The 20,097-nt window shown below is 42.8% G+C and overlaps 1 long non-coding RNA gene across 1 annotated transcript in view; it reads right to left on the reverse strand.

Annotated features, from left to right (window-relative positions):
- The window catches only part of LOC136385535 (uncharacterized), a 121,485-nt gene that overhangs the window by 31,603 nt on the left and 69,785 nt on the right, over positions 1–20,097 (reverse strand). The gene's annotated exons all lie outside the window — the stretch shown is intronic.

The raw sequence follows: 20,097 nt of genomic DNA on the forward strand, positions 1-20,097 counted from the left end.
CCCGGAGACCCAGAGCCTTGAGTGGTGTTTGAACGTGGACTGTGGGAATGAGTCGTCCATTCTCATCTTACCCCAGTGGGGTTGGGGGAGCTCATTTATGAACTGGGATCTGGCAGGTGGCTATTTAAAAACTCTCATTCTGAAGGAACACCCCCCAAAATGAACACATAGTTTTCTGTCACCCAGCGCTTGTGCAAATTGAGTTCAGACTCTGCCACCCGCAGAGGCAGTCTTTTCAGTAACAAGACGTTTCCTGGCTGGGAACCGGGACAGACAGGCTGCCGGGCAGCAGTGGTGCACAAGGCAGTGTCATCTGGAGCCCGGGAAGCCAAAGGGCTCCATCTGCCCCATGGTGGCAGTGCAGTGCCCGCTGTTGCCCTTGGGCCTGCAATCGCCTCTCTACTCCCCAAGATCCACCCTCTGCACCGCAGTCCCAGCTAGGGGCTGTTGTCTCCCCAGACTGGGTGTGGGCAGCATTTCGCGGTTCCTGTCTGGAGTTGGTGGGAGGTTGTTTGGGCGGAGCAGCTCTCCCTGAGAAGACTGGGGTCCAGGCTCCACCCACCCGGCCCGGCCTATAGGATCAGGGTTACAAGCCAAAATAGGGCCATTTAGAAACCAAACCAGTAATAGAATTGGAACACATTTGATCACTTTGGGGAGGAGTTGGGGGTGGGTAGGGAACTGGTAGAGAGAGTTGCAGGGAGCTGCAGCTTTGAGAGCATTCCCCCTGGTCAATCATCAGTTGCCTGTAATGCTAGCAATCATTGCTAGGTTCAGCCCAGCAGTTAGTTTGGTGCAGGGACATGACAGGGCCATGAGGCCTGGTTCTGTATTCTATTGTCAGAAAGGTCTCCTAGCAAACATTCTGCTAGCCCCAGCTTTCCAGATGAAATGGAGACCTTTGCTATGTTATTGCTATTCATGATGCGTTTTTGGTCCATGCTAAGCCCTTATTTATAATATCTACACTAGGATGCCAAACCATCAACCTGGCAAAAAGCTGAGCCAGTGTTTAGATTGAGACTCGTAGAGGAGTGGTGATTTGCTCCCACCCACGCAGCCACACATTTCCCTGATAACTGGGAGCCCCCCCCCCAAATCCACATTCTGCTGTCTGGCTCCTTGGTGGTACTTTTTAAACATTATCACTTAGAAAAATCACTGGGGTCCTTGTTAAATGCAGATTTTGGTTTAGAAGATCTGGGCGGGGCCTGAGATTCTGCATTCCTCACAAGCTCCCAGGTGTTATAGCTGCTGTCCTGCACCACACCTGGAGAAGCAAGTGGTACAGCAATGCTCTTAACTGCAGCAGCACATTAAAATCACCTGGGGAGCTTAAAACACTTGAACTTCACTGGAAGAGTAAATTTTAAGTGTTCTTACCACAAAAATGAAAGGTAACTGTGAGGTGATGAACATGTTAACTCCATTGTGTAATGATTTCACAATATATGCATATGTTAAATCATCACGTTGCATACCTTTAAAATACATTATGTTGTACAACTAAAATATGTACAACTTTTATTTATCAATCATACTGTAATAAAGCTGGGGGGTACTACTTAGGCCAAACTCCATCCCTAGATAGTCTGCTTAGTCTGATTTAATTGTCTGGAATGGGACTTTTTTTAATTAAACTTTTCCGGTGATTATACTGGGCAGGCAGGATTGAGAGCCACTGGTCTAAGCAGCTGTGAAGAGGGATTTAGGCTGAATCCAGGGACATTGATTCCACATTGAACCCAACTGGAGGGTTCAGTTTACAACCAAGGTTAGGAATTCAGTTTGTGATCAAAGAACATAATTATGTCAAATACTTCATCTTATATCACATTCATTCAATCATCAAACTTTTATTAAGCCATTATATTGTGCTGGGTGCTGTGCTAGCTACTAAGGATTCAAAAGTGAATAAGACAGCCTAATGGTGAATATGAGCAATAATAAAATAATTGCTGAAATAAATGCAAATGTACAATTTGATTAATGCTAGCAAGAATCTGATTTAATGAGTACTTGAGGAAAGGAGGGGCAGGAAGATAATTACCTGCAAGCTGAACAATGAACTGTCACTAACTAGGTGAATGGAGATGGGATGGAGGGAAGGGAGAGTGTTTCAGGCAGAGAGAATGACAGTGGGGGCAGTGTGGCTAGAATGCAAAGTCAAGATGATCATAGGGCACAATAAAGCTTGAGAGGTAGAGAAGTATCTATGTAGAGCAGAAGTTCCCAGAGAATTAAAATCCCCAAGGACCTTTTAAAAATATACCCACTTGGCCTGACCAGGCGGTGGCGCAGTGGATAGAGCGTCGGACTGGGATGTGGAGGACCCAGGTTCGAGACCCGAGGTCACCAGCTTGAGTGTGGGCTCATCTGGTTTGAGCAAAGCTCACCAGCTTGGACCCAAGGTCGCTGGCTCAAGCAAGGGGTTACTCGATCTGCTGAAGGCCCATGGTCAAGGCACATATGAGAAATCAATCAATGAACTAAGGAACCGCAACGAAGAGTTGATGTATCTCATCTCTCTCCCTTCCTGTCTGTCCCTGTCTATCCCTCTCTCTGACTCTCTGTCTCTGAAAAACAAACAAACAAACAAAAAAAACTAACTTGGTTTCCAATTCCAAGATTCAGGTTCCATGGTCTGGGGTAGGACATAGGTAACAATAATCTTTGTTGATTTTTTATTTATTTGTTTGGTTTTTTTCAAGAAAAAGAAGGGAGGGGGGAGAGAAGAGAGATAAGAAACATAAACTCATAGTTGCTTCACTTTAGTTGTTTATTGATTGCTTCTCATATGTGCCTTGACTGGGGGGCTCAAGCCAAATTAGTGACTTTTTGCTCAAGCCAGCAACCTTGAGACCATGTTGATGATCCTGTGCTCAGGCCAGGAACCCCATGCTCAAGCTGGCAAGCCTACACTCAAGCCAATGAGTCTATGCTCTAGCCGGAAACCTTGGGTTTTCAAACCAGGGCCCTTAGTATCTTGGGCCAATGTTCAATCCATTGCATCACCACCAGTCAGGCAATATAGCAGTAATCTTAAAGTCTCCTCAGGTCATTCTAATGCTGAGTCAACAATGAGAATCACTTGATGTAGAGCCACATAATGCTTTGACCTTTACCTTAAGAACCATGGGAAGGCATTGACATGTTTAAGCAGTCAAGTGAAATCAAATTTGTGTATTAAAACTATCAGTCTGGCTGCACACTCTGGGAGCAGAGTGAATGAATGGAGAAGTTATTGCATTAGACCAGGTGAGAGATGATGGTAGCTGAGGCCAGGGTGGTGGTGAAGAGGAGTGGATGAATTCAAGAGCTACTTAGGTGGTAAAATCAGCAGGACTCAATAATAACTTGAACATGGGAAATAGAGAGACAGGGGGACTGTCAAGAATAACTTCCAAGTTAGACAACTGAACAAATCATGTTGCCACAGACATAGAGAACTAGAAGAGGACCACATTTAGAAGGAAGGGCATAAATTTGTTCCAGAGCTAGCTATCAAGTATGCAGTTGAATAAGCTGTCCAAAGCCCAGAAGAGAGATCAGAGCTAGGAATATAAATTTGGGAGCCATAAGGATAAGTATTTAAAGCCAGAGATTGAATGGATCACTTGGGGAAAGGTTGTAGAATGGCAAGAGGAGAAATAGGGGAGGCCTTGAAAAACTCCAATGTTGGATAGCTGCTCTCTCAAGATCCATACTATTGGGCTATGTTAACCTTTTCCCCTCCTAATTGCTGTCATCTTTATCATTCATTAAATACTTTTGATAAAATAGTTCGTGGCTTTCTTCTCTTCCAGAATCTCCCAATTGTCATGGATGACTTCAGTGTTCATATGGACATCCCTTCCAACATCTTGTCCTCTACATTCTTTGATTTCCTTATCTTTAGTGTCTTCTGCACTCATCCTCAAGCTACAGTCTCACAGTCATACCTTGGGCCTTGACATTGCTCTTAATTGTGCCATTTAAAAATTAATCTTTCAAGCCCCATCTCTTTGCTACCTCCACATCTTCCAGTTTGCTTGTTTTAACTGTTCCCATGAGAACTGATCTTCAACCTCTTTAGGATGTGCAGTCTACTGGCCCTTCTAATTTTCCCCACTTTATCAGCCCTCTTCATTTTCTGGCCTGAATTCTACAGCCTGTCATTTCAATACCGTGATAACTAAGCCATCTCCAAAGATTGGCACTGTCATATGTGCTCCCAACAGACCTAGGGTAGGAGGGGTCAAGACTGAGCTCTTCAGTGAATACAGTGGGTAGGCTTCTATGTTGCTGATTAAAATTTATATCTGGATACACTGGTAAACAGGAATGGTGATGCAGGTAAAGGAGTTGCCATTTTGTTTTGAAAATGCACACACTTGCTTTTCATTCTTGCCTGAACAGAAGGCTACTACCCATCTCAAGCTATTAAAATGCCTGGAAGCAGGGCCAGTATGTTCCTTAAAGAAGTAAGCTATGAATCAGCTCAGAGGTTTAAGCAGGTATTCAGACCACTGGTGTTCCAGAATATTGCGTCTTGGGGCATGAAAATATTACATTTACATGAATGGCTGCAAGAGCAAGTGTCTGAGTGATATTGCTTGGGCCTGGGGCTGGAGCTGGGGCTAGAGGTGGGCCAGCTTACCAGCCAAAAAAAAATAGCAAAGGCAAAGGTGAGGAGGTGGGATGTGTGCAGCACTCCCAAGAGACAGTGAGAAATCTAGTTTAGCTGTTATACGGTGGCCAGGAAGGAGTTTGAGACCCTGCTGCCTATCCTGGTCCCATATTAGGTCTACTGCTCATTTGACAAATTCACAGACATATAGGTATAAAAGACGGGATTGATGGGGAAAGGGGTCCCTCACCTGGAAATGATGGCCCACTTAGTCTTGAACATGAAAAATTGTAGGATCCCTTTGGGATAAGTCAGCTGGCTGGGACTTTTGCAACCAGACAGGTATGCTCTGGTCTGGAGCTTTTGGCCTTTTTCCCACCAATGGCCAATCAGCAGTCTGGTGAAGCCTATGGTCCCCTTCTCAGAATAATATTTTTAAATACATAAAATGAAATACAAAGGATACCACAGAAACCAATTATACTAAAGTAGAGCTTTAACATATTTTTAAATTTTGTGATATATGTGCCTCATTATTAGCACATTAAAGAACAAGATCTAGTGATCTGTCTTACAACTACCATAATTTCAAAATAGTGATGAGAATATTGATATTTTAAGAGATATGTTTCATGTGATAAAAAAAAAATGTGTGGTTTCTGTTGGTGGCCAAGTCACAGATCCTCTAATATTATGGTAGATTATTGCCTGCATTCATGATTGAAGGAAATGCTAAAATATAGTATTTAGTTATGTTTTAAATATAGTTTAAAAAGAGAAGAAATAAAGAGCCGTTTTTTACATCCAAGTTCATGAACCCTCAGAATTCTAGCCACAGACTCCTAAGAAGACCGGGGGCCCTAGTTAAGGACCCGCATAGCCTTTTTGGAGCCCCTTTCTGTGAATCACCCTTTGCTTAAAGATCTCTCACTGGAGGTCTCTTTGGTGGGACAGGGGCACGGAGTGGCAGGTGTATGGCTGGAGATTTATTTTCTAAAGCAGCGTGTAGTGCTGCCTTCCCTCCTCTGCACTCTTAGAGCTATATTCTTTGATTTTTTCTTGTGGCAGGTAGGGGAGCTTCCACCTCACATAAGGTTCCTCTTTCAACACATGTTAACTGAGCATCTGCTGTCAGGAATGAATACACACAGAGATACTTATTAATAATAATAACTACCAATTACCAAAGGCTTTCTATATACCAGATACCATATCAGCACTTCACTCATGCATGCATTTATTCATTCAATAAACATGTATTTTCTACTTTACTACATGCCAGGCACTGTCTTAGGGGCTGTGAGGATGGTAGTGAATAAAACACTAAACTCCCTGCTCTCATAAAGTTTATACTTTAATGGAGAGGGCATATGGCACACAAAGTAAATAAGTAAATCATATAGTCTGCCAGCCTATGGAGAAAACAGTCTGTGCTATGGAGAAAAACAAATCAGAGAAAGGGTAGAAAAAGTACCCAGAAAACTGGGTGCAGTCTCAAATGGGTTGATCATGGAAGGTCTCACTGAAGAGGTGGACATTTGAGACTAGACCTGAAGGAAGTGAGGGATGAGCCTTTGCAGGTATTTGGAGGAAGAGCATTCTGAGCAAAGAGAACATCTGGGTAAAGAGCCTGAGGTCTGAACATGGAGGAGGCTGGCAAGACTGGAGGGGAAGCATGAGAGAAAAAGCAGTAGGCGATGGGGCAGTGGGCAAGTGGGAGGAGGGGTGCCAGAAGGTACAGTACTGTGGAGGCCATTGTAGTCATCTTGGCTTTTATTCAGAGCAATATGGGAGGCCATTGGAGAGTTTTAGCAGAGTCCCCCAACAACACTGTTAGGTAATATTATCATTATTTCCATTTGAAAATGAGGGAACTACAGCTCAGAAGAGCTAAGTGACTTGGCTAGTGAGTGGCAAAGTGGAAACATCACACTTCCTCCTCCCTAGCCCTGGGCTCAAGGGCAGGCCAGCAGGTTTCTTACTCCCTTCTGCTACTTCCCAACTGCTGTACCCAAGGATGGTACACTACTCTGCGTACCTCTTTCTTGCTGTATTCACTAACTTCTGCCACTTTACTTATTGAGCACTTGCTTTGTGCCAGCTAGTGTTTTAGATGCAGAGAATAAAATTATGACTAAGAGAAGTCAGCTCCTTGCTCTAATGGAACTTTTATTCTAGTGGGTGAGAGAGACAGGTGTGTAAGATTTTTTTTAAAAAAAATATTCTTTAGTGATAAAAGCCATGCAGAGAGAAGAATGGCTACGTTATAGAAGCTGGGTAGAGAAGGTCTCTCTGAAGGTAACATTTAAATTTATATCTGGAGTAGAACATTCTAGGTAAAGGGAGGTATGTGAGCAAAATTAGAATAAAGGGCAGGAGCATGGGTTATGATGTGGGGAGAGGGTAGGAAACCCAGTGGCAGCATAGGGGCCGGTTCAGGCAGGGCCTTGAGGGTTATGAGCACATGAGAATCCACTGGAGTGTTTGAAGCAAGAAAAAGGAAATGATCTGATTGATGATTTAAGATCATGCTGACTTCATATCTCATAGGGCTGTTGTAAAGAAAAATAGATGTTGGGAAGGGAGGGATAGAGAAAAAGAAAAGATTTAAGGTATGTTTGGAGATAAAAATCAGTTTGACAAGTGTATAGATTAGATGTAGAATGAGAGGGAAAGAGAAAATTGAAAGATAGCTTATAACTTTTTGACTTGAGAAGCTGCATGAATGGCAATGGCATTTACAGACCTGAGGAAGGCTTTGGGCAAACGGCTTTGGAGGAAGGGTTGAGTTCTGTTTTGAACATGTCCGTTTGAGATAGTAATGTCAAACAAGCAATTGGATTCAGGATTCTGCAGTTCTAGAGAGCAGTCTAAACTGAAGGAGAGAGAATTAGACATGTAGAAATATTGCCACCATATATACCCACCTGTGCCAAGCACAGTGCCTGGCATATGGCATATGGCCTAAAACTTTTTGATTGGTTGAATTAATTAATTAATAGATAAAATGTGTTCTTGGAGCTTTGGAATCAGACAGACTTGGGTTAAAATTTAAATCTTTGCTCTGCTACTTACTAGCTTGATCTTGAATGTGCTATTCAACTTTCTGAAGTCTCAGTCTCCTCTTCTATAGAATAAACACAGCAATAATACCTATTCTATAGGGTCATCATGAACAGTATACTAAATACACTATGTAAAGTACATCATAAACACTTGGTAAATTGATGACTGCTATCATATTTGAAGAATAAGGTAGGCCCCAAGAGGGCAAGGCTTGAAGGGACCCTTCAGAGGGCACCCGCAGAGGGTGGGACAGTGTGGCCAGCCTGTTCTGTGACAGGCAATAATGCATAGTGATTAAGTGTCAACCTTTTGAGCCAAACTGCCTGGGTTCAAAATCCTGGCTGAACCACTTACTACCTTAATTAACTTCTCTGTACCCCAGGGTTTATAAAATTATCATTATTTAATCTTTAAAATAGAGTAAATAACAGACCTACCTCATAGGGCTATCATATAGCATTAAACAAGTTCATCCATGGAGAGGGTTGAGAACAGTGCCTGGCTCATCCTAAGGGCTCAATAAATGTTAAATTAGAAGGGAGGGGCCTACAAATAGGTTTCAGCTGGGTCCTTGACCTCCCTCCAGAGAAGAGAGTACTCAGCCCTGGCCGGACAGCAGAGCTTATTTCAAACAGTTATACTCTCCCAATACTCTCCTTCCTACCTTTCTACTCTTCCCCAGCTGCAGCCTTCAAGTTTCTGCAACTCTATGAATAGCTTGTGAGCCTTTGCCAGGGTTAGTATGGAAAAGGCCAACTCCTTCACTCGATGGCTGCAGAAATGTAGCCCCTCTTTCATTCTGGGGGAGGTGTTAGCCACAGGCTACAGGCAAAATAGTCCAGACCCCAAGCTTCTAAAAGCAAAGAGAAATAACCACTGACACAGTCCTAGAGGGGCCCTGGGCTTCTTTTCCATTCAAGTGCTCTCTTTGTTGCTAAGAAGCAAACCTACTCCATCTCCACTGGCACCAGCCTGCCCATTGTTTTTCTAAGAGGCATCCCAAAGCTGAGGGCTAGGGCTACCTCTGTCTTACAGAAATGGTAGCCAGGAGGTGCCATAGCAATGGTAGTATCACATAACCCAAATTCTCCACAGCTAAAGACTCTAGAACAGGGCCCAGGGTCAGGTGTCCTGGGCAGGTGCATAAAGGGACCAAAGGAATCTATTAAAAGCATTTGGTCTGGCTCTTCCCCTGTGTTCAGCTACCTGTGATAAATACTACTCAAGGCCCTGACATCTGAACAGTGGACACAAGGTGAGTCTAAACTAAGTTCCATTTGAGCAAAGTGGTGAGCCTTGTGGATTTTTCCCACAAGGAAGATAGAGCACAGATTTTATACACAGATGGCCCTCCAAGCAAATGGAGATGGATGAGTCTGGTGTAGAAAGGTTTGGAAAGGTCCTTTCTCCAAATGGGAAGAGCCTTTTTGGTACCCTTGAAGCTTTTCCTCTGAACCTGGCCAGTAGACTGCCTGCCTCTGACTTATCCAACCTCTACTTCCTTCCTTTTGTCAGATATCTCCTTGGGGGATTTCTCATCACCTCAGTGCTCACCTTCAATCCCACTGAGCAATAGGAAGGAAGATTCCCCAACTTCATCTTCATCCATGCATTCTTATCTCTCAGCGTGTTGTCTTCTGCTCACTAATTAAGGTTCCAACATCTCAAAGGTTTATCATCACAAAGGAAGTTTTAGAATTAGAGAGGGCTTTCTAAATCATTTCATCATAACATCTTGTTTTTACAAATAATGAAATTGAGGCACAGAGAGGAAAAGTTTCCTGCTCAAGGCCACACAGTAAGTAATTAGCAAGGATACACCCAGGAACCCAGGTGTCCTGACTTTCGACACTACTTTGCACAACCCTACTCTGCTTTCACTAACCTCATTTTTCTGTTGCTGTGTATAAATCCCTTAAACCGTAGTGTCTTATGACAACAGCAATCATTTTATTACACCTTATGGTTCCTGGGGGTCAGGAATTGGGGAAGGGCTCAGCTGGGCAGCCTCGGCTCAGGTTCCCTCCTGAGCCTACAGCTGGAGAGTGACTGGAGCTGAAACTGTAGGACAAGTGAGGATGGGGCTGGCACAGCTGGGAACAGGCCAGGCATCTGTCTCCATGTAGTCCTGAAATTCTCCATGTGAGTTCGTTTGGGCTTCCTCAGAGCATAGTGGTCATCAAACAAATCACAAGGTGGTTCAAGGCCTCAAGAATGAGTGTTCCGCCTGACACTTCCAGTTGAACACATAAAGTATATTATTGTCTAACCACTATGCTATACATCTAAAACTGATACAAAATATTTTTAAAATGTAAATGGTAATTGAAAAAAATTAAAAATAAATTTAAAAGAAACAGAGTGTTCCAGGAAGCAAAGTGGAAGCCAGATCTCCTTTTATAACTTAACTTCCGAAGCCACCTAGCTTTACTTCTGCCATAGTCACAAAGCTAACAAACTTTGGATGGAGGTGGGAGGGAAAGACCGTATACAGCCCCTACATCTCAATGGGGGCAGTGTCCAAATCACATTGACAGAAGCACATGTGAAACAGGAGATCTTATTTGCAGGAGATCTTGGGAAAATACTACTGCTTACCCCAATTTTACTTCCCACTTTTCTCTTAGGTTAACCTTCTGCTTCGGCCAACCAGCTGCTCCAGGCTCTTCAGTCAGGCCTTCTGCTGTCTTGGTTTTTTAGTTTGTCTTCTACTAGACACCTGCCCAGAGCCCTCCTCTCTTCTCCAGTGTTTTTCTTTAAATTCCCTGAAGACTCCCATGAGCACAGCAAGCAGCAATTTCCCCCTCATTCAAAGCATACAGACACTTGCATATTTAATAAGCCAAAGAATTGCTCCACACTTGGTCAGGGCACTCTGTGGCTTTCCACATATGGGTCCTAAGCATCTGGACTCTGTTGGATGAACTGTCTTCCTCATTCTTCCAGAGTCACAATGCATCAGGTTTACATGGCCTCTGGCCATAAAGGGCAGGACAGAGCAGTTATCACAGTGTCATGTGTCTTCTGAGTTGGGCACAGAAGACTGGGCTCTGAGCACAAGGCCCTGGCAATCAGATGTGGGGTGGCATAAAATGTGTTGGCAAGAGCCTTTGGCTGGGAATCAGAAAACCAGTGTCCTTGCACAAGCTCTCTGGTCAATTTGATGCATGCATGATCTCTGCAAACCACTCACTCTCTCAGTGGGCCTCAGTTTCCCTACCTTTGTGATATGAAACCTAGAGCTTGCTATTTTTACCTCTGTGATAAGCAGATAAGGAGATGGGAAACCCTCTGAAAGTGCTTTTCTTTTTTTAAAGACTTTATTCATTTTAAAGAAGGGAGAGAGAGAGAGAGAAAGAGAGAGAGAGAGAAAAGGTGGGGAGGAGCAGGAAGCATCACCTCCCATATGTGCTTTGGCCAAGCAAACCCAGGGTTTGGAACTGGCAACCTTAGCATTCCAGATCAACACAATATCCACTAAGCCACCACAGGTCAGGCTGAAAGTGCTTTTCACATGCTAGTACCATATTTCCCCATGTATAAGACTCACATTTTTTTGAAAACTTTGGGGTCTAAAAACTGGGTGCATCTTATACAGTGGTTGTAGAAGTATGGCATTTCAAATGCTATAGATGGAACTGAGGACAAGGAAATATATGAAGGCAGTGATTCGTCATCTGACACAGATGAGGACAAGCTAATGGATGGGAGTTTTAACAGTAATGAGGAGTTGTATGAATTTTATGATGAATAAAACTTGAGTTTAATAACGTTATATAATATATTTTTTTTAATTTTGGGCCCCCAAATTAAGGTGTGTTTTATATATGGGATCATCTAATGCATGGGGTAATACGGTAATTCTTGTACTTGTTTCTTACTTCAACTGCCACTTCCTTCCTCACCAGCATGGAGACTCCAAGGAGTGGGTGAGTTGGCAGTGAGTGGCTACTGGCCAACAGCCTTTCCCTAGGCATATATGTTAGGGTTCAGGCAGGCAGAGCATTGCAATATGACCATTCTCTAGTTTCTGAAAGGCTCATCCTGGAAAGGGAGCTAAGGCTGAGAAAAGGGTTTAACATGGAGCTAAAAAGTCTACCTTGCCCTGTTCCAACTCTCCCAGCCTATTTATACTTCTAGGGAGCATGCATAGTCTGGAAGAAGATGCTCTTACACCCTCCAGTTAGAAAGTTCTTTGTTATGCTACTAATTAAGTTATGCAGTCTTGCTAAACTACTTCCCCTCTCTGAGACTTTGTTGTTTTTTGTTGTTGTTTTTTTTTCCTTAGGAAAAAAAATGGATTTATCACTACCCCTGCTGCTAAAGAAGAACTTGATGATTTCTTAGCTCCATCATCTCTATTTTGCAGGAATGGCATGTAGTCTCTCTGGGTTTGGAGCATATTAAGTCAAAACAGCCTTCATCAAAGCAATAGATGGTTCCCACAAAATAAAGGGATCCCCCTAGACTCCTTCATCTCATGGGTCCTAAAAGCTGGCGGAGGAAGAGTTCAGGCCCAGGAGTTAGAAGTCAATTCTGGTTGCATGATGTGGACCTTGGCTGACTCAAGAAAACCTCAAAGCTTCAGGGCTAAAAGGCACTTCCAAAATACTCAAGCCCAGTGGCTGTCAGCCTTCAGAATAAACAGTCCCAGATGGCACTCATAAGGGGGACCCACTGCCACTCGTGTGTTTGGGGCAATTCACTGTCAATTGGAACTTCATTCATCCCTCTTCCTCCTACTCTAGAAAGCAAATCATAACTGTCGGGTTATCATCAGTGCTTGGGTGTATGTGCACAATGGCTGGTCATTGCAGCATTGCTTGTAATAGAGAAAAACCAAAAGCAACCTAAATGTCCAGCATCAGGGTATTAACTTATTTAAGTTATGGGGAAGCCATAGTATGAAATGCTATGCAGAGATTTTTTTAATGCAGTAGTCATGAATATGTGGCTATAGAAAGTTATCCAAGCCCTGGCTAGTCGGCTCAGTAAATAGAGTGTCGACCTGGCGTATGGATGTCCTAGATTCATTCCCTGTCAGGGCACACAAGAAAAGTGACCATCTGCTTCTCTCCCCTACCTCTCCCCCTTCTCTCCCTCTTCCCCTCCCATAGCCAGTGTCTTGATTGGTTTGAGCTTCAGCCCTGGGCACTGAGGTTTGCTCAGTTGGTTCAAACACATCAGCCTCAGATGCTAAAAATAGCTTGGTTGATCTGAGCATCAGCCGTAGAGAGGGGTTGCTGGGTGGAACCCGGTCAGGGTGTGTATGCAGGAGTCTGTCTCACTATTTCCCCTCCTCTCACTTAAGAAACAAAAAGAAAGAAGAAAGGAAAGGAAAGGAAAGGAAAGGAAAGGAAAGGAAAGGAAAGGAAAGGAAAGGAAAGGAAAGGAAAGGAAAGGAAAGGAAAGGAAAGGAAAGGAAAGAACTCTTTGACGCTCATTTCTCATTTCGGTTGTTTTCTTAAGGCAATCTCTGTTATGGCTTTGAAAAACCTAACCTTTTGTCTATGGATTAATTTTATATGTCAACTTGACAGGAAGACAGGGCACCCAGATTCAACATTATTTCTGAATGGAAAGGAAAGGAAAGGAAAGGGAAGGAAAGGAAAGGAAAGGAAAGGAAAGGAAAGGAAAGGAAAGGAAAGGAAAGGAAAGGAAAGGAAAGGAAAGGAAAGGAAAGGAAAGGAAAGGAAAGGAAAGGAAAGGAAAGGAAAGGAAAGGAAAGGAAAGGAAAGGAAAGGAAAAGAAAGGAAAGGAAGGAGAGAGAGAAGAGAGAAAGAGAGAAAAGAAAGTTTTCCAAGACATATAATTAAGTGAAAAGACCCAAGCTGTGGAACAATATGTGTGATACAGTATATGTTAAACACATACACAACAATCTATTTTTACAGGTAGGTACATATACATGGAATGTATGTACTGTGTCTTAGAGTTCTCCAGAGAAATAGAACCAACAGAATATGTAGATATAGAGACAGAGGTGGAGATATATATAAATATGTAGATTTATTATGAGGAATTGGCTCTAGCTGTTATGAAGACTCAGAAGTCCCATAATCGGCCATCTGCAAGCTGGAAATGCAAGAGAACTGGTGATATAATTCTAGTTCCAGTCTGAAAGCCAGAGAACCAGGGGAGCTGAGGGTTTACGTCTCAGTCTGAGAGCAGGAAATGATTGATGTCCAGCTCCAGCAAGCAGGCAGGAAGGGAACAAACTGTGTCTGCCTCTGCCTTTTGTTCTGAATAGGTCTTCAGCAGACTGGCTGATGCCCACCCAAATTGGGAAGGAGGGTTTACTTTACTGAGCCCACCAGTTCAAATGCCATTCTCATCCTGAAACATCCTCACAGACACATTCAGAAATAATGTTGAATCTGGGTGCCCTGTCTCCCTGTCAAGTTGACATATAAAATTAATCCATAGACAAAAGGTTAGGTTTTCCAAAGCCATAACAGAGATTGCCTTAAGAAAACAACCGAAATGAGAAATGAGCGTCAAAGAGTTCTTCCAAAATACCAGAATAGTTTGGATTTTCCCAGTGTAAATTTATTCATCAATGTATTTTCTCATTAAAAATTCCATTTAATGATAATGTATAGGAAATAAGACACAAACAGATTAATGGCTTCCAGGGGTCGGGAATGGAAAGGGGGTGAAGATGGGTGTGATTCTGAAGAAGTAACTCCAGGGAGTTCTTTTATGGTGGTCTTTATGCAAAACCTGCATGTGATAAAATCACATAGAACTATACATACAAACATGCACATGTAAAATGAGTGCATGGAAAAACTCATGAACTCTGAAGAAGGAACACAGTCCAGCTAATGGTATTGCACCCAAGTTATTTCACTGGATTTGCTATTGTGCTACAGTTATGTAGGATGTTAGTATTGAGGACAGCTGCATGAATGGTACATGGGCCCTCTCTGTACTCTTTTTGCAATTTCTTGTGAATCTATATTTATTTAAAAAGAATCACTTAAGAAAGAGGAGGCTCAAAGAACTTTGTAGACTTTTTGAGGTAGTGGAAGTGTTTCCTGAATATGGTGGTGTTTACATGAGTGTACACATTTGTTAAAATTCTTTGAACTGTACACATAAAAGGGTGAATTTTGATGTATGTAAATTTGCCTTAATAAATCCATTTTTAATCACTCTAGCATCAACTTTATTATAAACTACAATCCTAGAGAGCAGAGGTGGCATCTTCCAGGATCTAGATGTATGTGCCTGTCAGTAAGAGAAAACTACCTTCATCAGGGGTCCCTAAACTCTTTACACAGGGGGCCAGTTCACTGTCCCTCAGGCCGTTGGAGGGCCGGACTATAAAAAAAAAACTATGAACAAATCCCTATGCACACTGCACATATCTTATTTTAAAGTAAAAAAAAACAAAATGGGAACAAATACAATATTTAAAATAAAGAACAAGTAAATTTAAATCAACAAACTGACCAGTATTTCAATGGGAACTATGCTCCTCTCGCTGACCACCAATGAAAGAGGTGCCCCTTCTGGAAGTGTGGTGGGGGCCAGATAAACGGCCTTAGGGGGCTGTATGCGGCCCGCAGGCCGTAGTTTGGGACCCCTGACCTTCATGTTTGTAGAGTCACAATAAACCCAATTTTTAAAAAAACACACATCAGACGACAAAAGAGTAAGAATGATACTATTATAGGAAGAACTTCTCTAACTTAACACAAGAAAATCATTCACATACATACTCTTGCATTTTGTGGTTTAAAAAATTGCTCTCAACACCCTTAAAAATTGCCAGCAATGACTGTGCTGGGGTTCCTGTCAGATGATCAAACCTCTGCAGAGATGTAGAGTCCCTCACTTAATACTACAGCCTATACCATTGTTGGGAGAACTGTAATTGAAAATTCTTTATTAGGCTACTAATAAGCTGTGTGGCCTTAGTCAATTATTTCCCCTCTCTGGGCCTTGGTTTCCTTAAAAGGAAATAGACTAGCTGACCTTTCAGATCCCTTCCAACTATAACATTGAGTCATTAAAAACCTTAATTTAACACCTTGTAATTATTTACATGATTCTGCTTTCTGGAGTCACCCAGAACTTGTCCCTGTGTGACAGGAACAGCAAGAAACACATTAGAAATCTGCTCCCCTGTGCCCTCCAGATTGTGCTATAAGCACATGAAAAGGCAGTTTGGAGAAGAGCTGGGATGGCAGGATTTGCAGTCAGGTAACCAGGAGACTGACTCTGTACTCTGCCACTTCCCAGAGCTTCAGTGTTCTATCTTCAAAAAGCACTAATAATACCAATCTTGCCTGACTGGTGTTGACACAGTAGATAGAGCATCGACCTGGGATACTGAGGTCCCAGGTTCTAAAGCCTGAGTTCAGTAGCTTGAGCTCAGGCTCATCCAGCTTGAGAGCAGGTTTATGAGCTTGAGCAGGGGGTCACTGGCTTGAGTGTAAGATCATCAACAGGATCCCTGGTCACTGACTTGAGCCCAAGGTCACTGGTTTGAGCAAGGGGCCACTGGCTCAGCTGGAGCCCCCTGGTCATGTGAGAAGCAATCAATGAACAACTAGAGTGATGGAACTACAAGTTGATGCTTCTCATCTCTCTCCCTTTCTGTCTGTCTCTTTCAAAAGAAAGAAAGGAAAGAAAGAAAGAAAGAGAGAAAGAAGAAAGAAAGAAAGAAAGAAAGAAAGAAAGAAAGAAAGAAAGAAAGAAAGAAAGAAAGAAAGAAAGAAAGAAGAAAGGAAAGAAAGAAAGAAAAAAAGAAAGAAAGAAGGGAAGGAGAGAGAAAGGAAAGAAAGAAAGAAAGAAAGAAAGAAAGAAAGAAAGAAAGAAAGAAAGAAAGAAAGAAAGAAAGAAAGAAAGAAAGAAAGAGAAAGTAACAATCTCTTGCAGGGGTTGAGAGGAGTAAATGAAGTAATAATGTGTGTAAATTGGGATGTGTGGTTGGCAGAACAATGTCCCCCATTCAAAGATGTTCACATCCTAATTCTCAGAACCTGTGAAAGTGGCATGTTATGTAGCAGGGGAGAATTATAGTTGCTAATCAGCTAACTTAAAACAGGGAGATATAAGCATTATCCCAGATGATGTGAATGGACCTAATATAATCACAAGGGTCCTTATAAGCAAAACAGGGAGACAGGAGAGTCAGATTCAAAGTGATGGAACACGAGAAAGACTTGATAGGTCATTGCTGGTTTTGAAGATGGAAAGCTGTCATAAGCCAAGGAATATGGCTACCTCTAGAAACCAGAAAAACCTCTAGAAGGAACACAGTCCTGCTGACATCTTGGTTTTGGCCCAATGAGACCCATTATGGACTTCTGATCTCCGCAACTGTAAAAGGATGCATTTGTATTGTTTTAAACCACTAAGTTTGTGGCTTATCTGTGGTTTCATTGTCCCTTGTTTCAGTTACCCACTATCAACTGAAGTCTGAAAATATTAAATGAAAATTTCCAGAAATAAACAATTTATAAGTTTTAAATCATGGGCCATTCTGAATAGTATGATGAAATCTCAGACAGTCTTGCTCTGTTCTTCCCAGGATGTAAATCATCCCTTTGTCCAAAGTCTCCACACTATAGACACTCCCCTGCCTGTTAGTCAGTAGTTAGCAGAGTGATCAGATCAGCTGTGGTGATATCACAGTGCTTATGTTCAAGTAACCCTTATTTTACTTGATGGTCCCAAAACACAATAGCGATGTTGGAATTTACCATATTTCCCCATGTATAAGATGCTCCCATGTATAAGATGCACCTTAATTTGGGGGCTTGAAATTTGAAAAAAAAAGTATTGCATAAAGTAATTGAACTCAAGTTTTATTCATCATAAAATTCATACAACTTCTTATCACTGTCAAAGCTTTCATTCATTAGCTTGTCCTCATCTGTGTCTGATAACAAATCACTGTCTTCAACAATGAGCACAAAAACAAGCGTCAAAAAGCAGGAAATTCAAGTAAAAAAATTTACAACCACTGTATAAGACGCATCCAGTTTTTAGACCCCACATTTTTTTGAAAAAAGGTGTCTTATACATGGGGAAATACAGTAGATTTGTCAAAGAGAAGCTGTAATGTACTTCTTTTAAGTGAAAAGGTAGGGACGCATAGGGGGAAAAATACACAAAATACACACATACACACACACTATGGTACTATCTGCATCCACTAAGGATTTTGGAAAGTATCTCCTGGGACAAGGGGAGACTACAGTACTTTGTTACAGAGGCAATAGCCAACTGGCATAGGATGACTATGACACCCTCCTAACTGGTCTCCCAGCACCAACTCTTGCCCCCTCCCATCTGTTCCTCACAATAGAGCCAAAATGATGTTTCCAACACCCTCATCTAACCAAGCAACATCCTGTAATACAACTGTTCTCCCTCGTCAAATGTGCCCCAGGGCCTTTGAACCTGATGATCTCGGTTTAAAAGGTGCTATGGTTTCCTGGGCAACACTTACTCAGCTTTCATAAGTTGGATCAAAGATGAAAATGCTATTTCCTCAGGGCAGCCTGCTCTGAACCCCAGTCTGGGTCAAGTTCTGTGGCTAAGTACTCTCATAACACCCTGCACTGCTCTGTAGTATTTGTAGGTTTTCAAATAAATACATGTATTTCTCTGCCGTGGGGTATATTGCTTGTCTTTTCTCAGTAGGCTGTAAGTTTCCTAAGGACAGGGACAGAGTCTGTCTTACTTCACCTAGCCCAGTGGCTGGCACAGGAAGCACTTGGTAAATGGCAGCTATTATCACTGCTTTATTTTTTTCAATTTTTTTACAGAGACAGAGAGAGAGAGTGAAGGATAGGCAGGGACAGACAGACAGGAACGGAGAGATGAGAAGCATCAATCATTAGTTTTTCGTTGCACATTGTGACACCTTAATTGTTCATTGATTGCTTTCTCATATGTGCCTTGACCATGGGCCTTCAGCAGACCAAGTATCCCCTTGCTTGAGCCAAGCTGGTGAATTTTTGCTCAAACCAGATGAGCCCATGCTCAAGCTGGTGACCTCGGGGTCTCGAACCTGGGTCTTCCGCATCCCAGTCTGATGCTCTATCCACTGCGCCACCACCTGGTCAGGCATCACTGCTTTATTTTTGAATTTTCTCCATTCTGGTCATCCCCCCTAAAAAAAAACCTCTCTAGCTTATAGTCCTCTTTAAAAAGTAATACCTCCAGTCCTGACCAGATAACTCAGTTGGTTACTAGAGCATTGTCCTGAACTGCAGAAGTTGCTGGTTTGATTCCCTGTCAGGTCACATACAAGAACAGATCAATGTTCCTGTCTCTCCCTCTCTCTCTCTCTCTCTCTCTCTCTCTCTCTCTCTCTCTCTCTCTCTCTCTCAAATCAATACAGTAAACATTAAAAAAATGGTACCCCTGCCTTGATGTAGTCCTCCAGGGATGGCGAGAGCAGCACAAAGTAGAAGCTAAGTATGCTATCACTCTATCACTGCTTTTCTATTAATACAGCTAAAGGCTATTTTCCTTCGTCACTAACTGTATCACACTCTCAAATCCAGCTGAGCTTGAGATCATTTTAACTACATACCTGTCAGCTTCAGGTTTTGTTTCTATGAGAATATCTGTCAAACTATCTTTCCCTGTCCTGTTTGTGTATGGTTGCTCTTTGTATACTAAGTGCGGAACTTTCCCCTCATCCCTGTGTAGTTCCAACATCTGGTGTTGGGGCCCTTGTTCTAATCTGTCTAACTCTTCCTGAGCCCCAATTCAGTATATTAACCAACCCCCCCCAGGCCTTGTGTCATCTACACACCTGAGCAATGTGTCCCTGTGCCTGCCTCCAAGTCCTGGAAAACAATGTGGAACAGGGCAAGGCTAATAATAAAAGGACCCTGGAAATGCTCCCAGAGACCTGCGTGGGCCTGACACCCATTGCATGATGTTGAGTCAGCAACAGAAGCTGTGCCGAGGTCAAATCCTGGCTTTACCACTATTGTGGCTGTGAAATTGGGAATGATTAGTTTCCTAGGGCCACTGTATCAAAGTAGCACAAACTGAGTGGCTTAAAACAGAAATTTAGGCCCTGGCCAGTTGGCTCAGTGGTAGAGCATCGGCCTGGCGTGCAGGAGTCCCGGGTTCGATTCCCGGCCAGGGCACAAAGGAGAAGCACCCATCTGCTTCTCCACCCCTCCCCCTCTCCTTCCTCTCTGTCTCTCTCTTCCCTTGGCTCCATTGGAGCAAAGATGGCCTGGGCACTGGGGATGGCTCTGTGGCCTCTGCCTCAGGCGCTAGAATGGCTCTGGTTGCAACAGAGCAACGCCCCAGATGAGAAGAGCATTGCCCCCTGGTGGGTGTGCCGGGTGGATCCCGGTCAGGTGCATGCGGGAGTCTGTCTGACTGCCTCCCCGTTTTAAACTTCAGAAAAATACAAAAAACAAAAAACCCACAAA

Source organism: Saccopteryx leptura, chromosome X (genome assembly GCF_036850995.1).
Source record: "Saccopteryx leptura isolate mSacLep1 chromosome X, mSacLep1_pri_phased_curated, whole genome shotgun sequence".
Taxonomy (NCBI): Eukaryota; Metazoa; Chordata; class Mammalia; order Chiroptera; family Emballonuridae; genus Saccopteryx; species Saccopteryx leptura.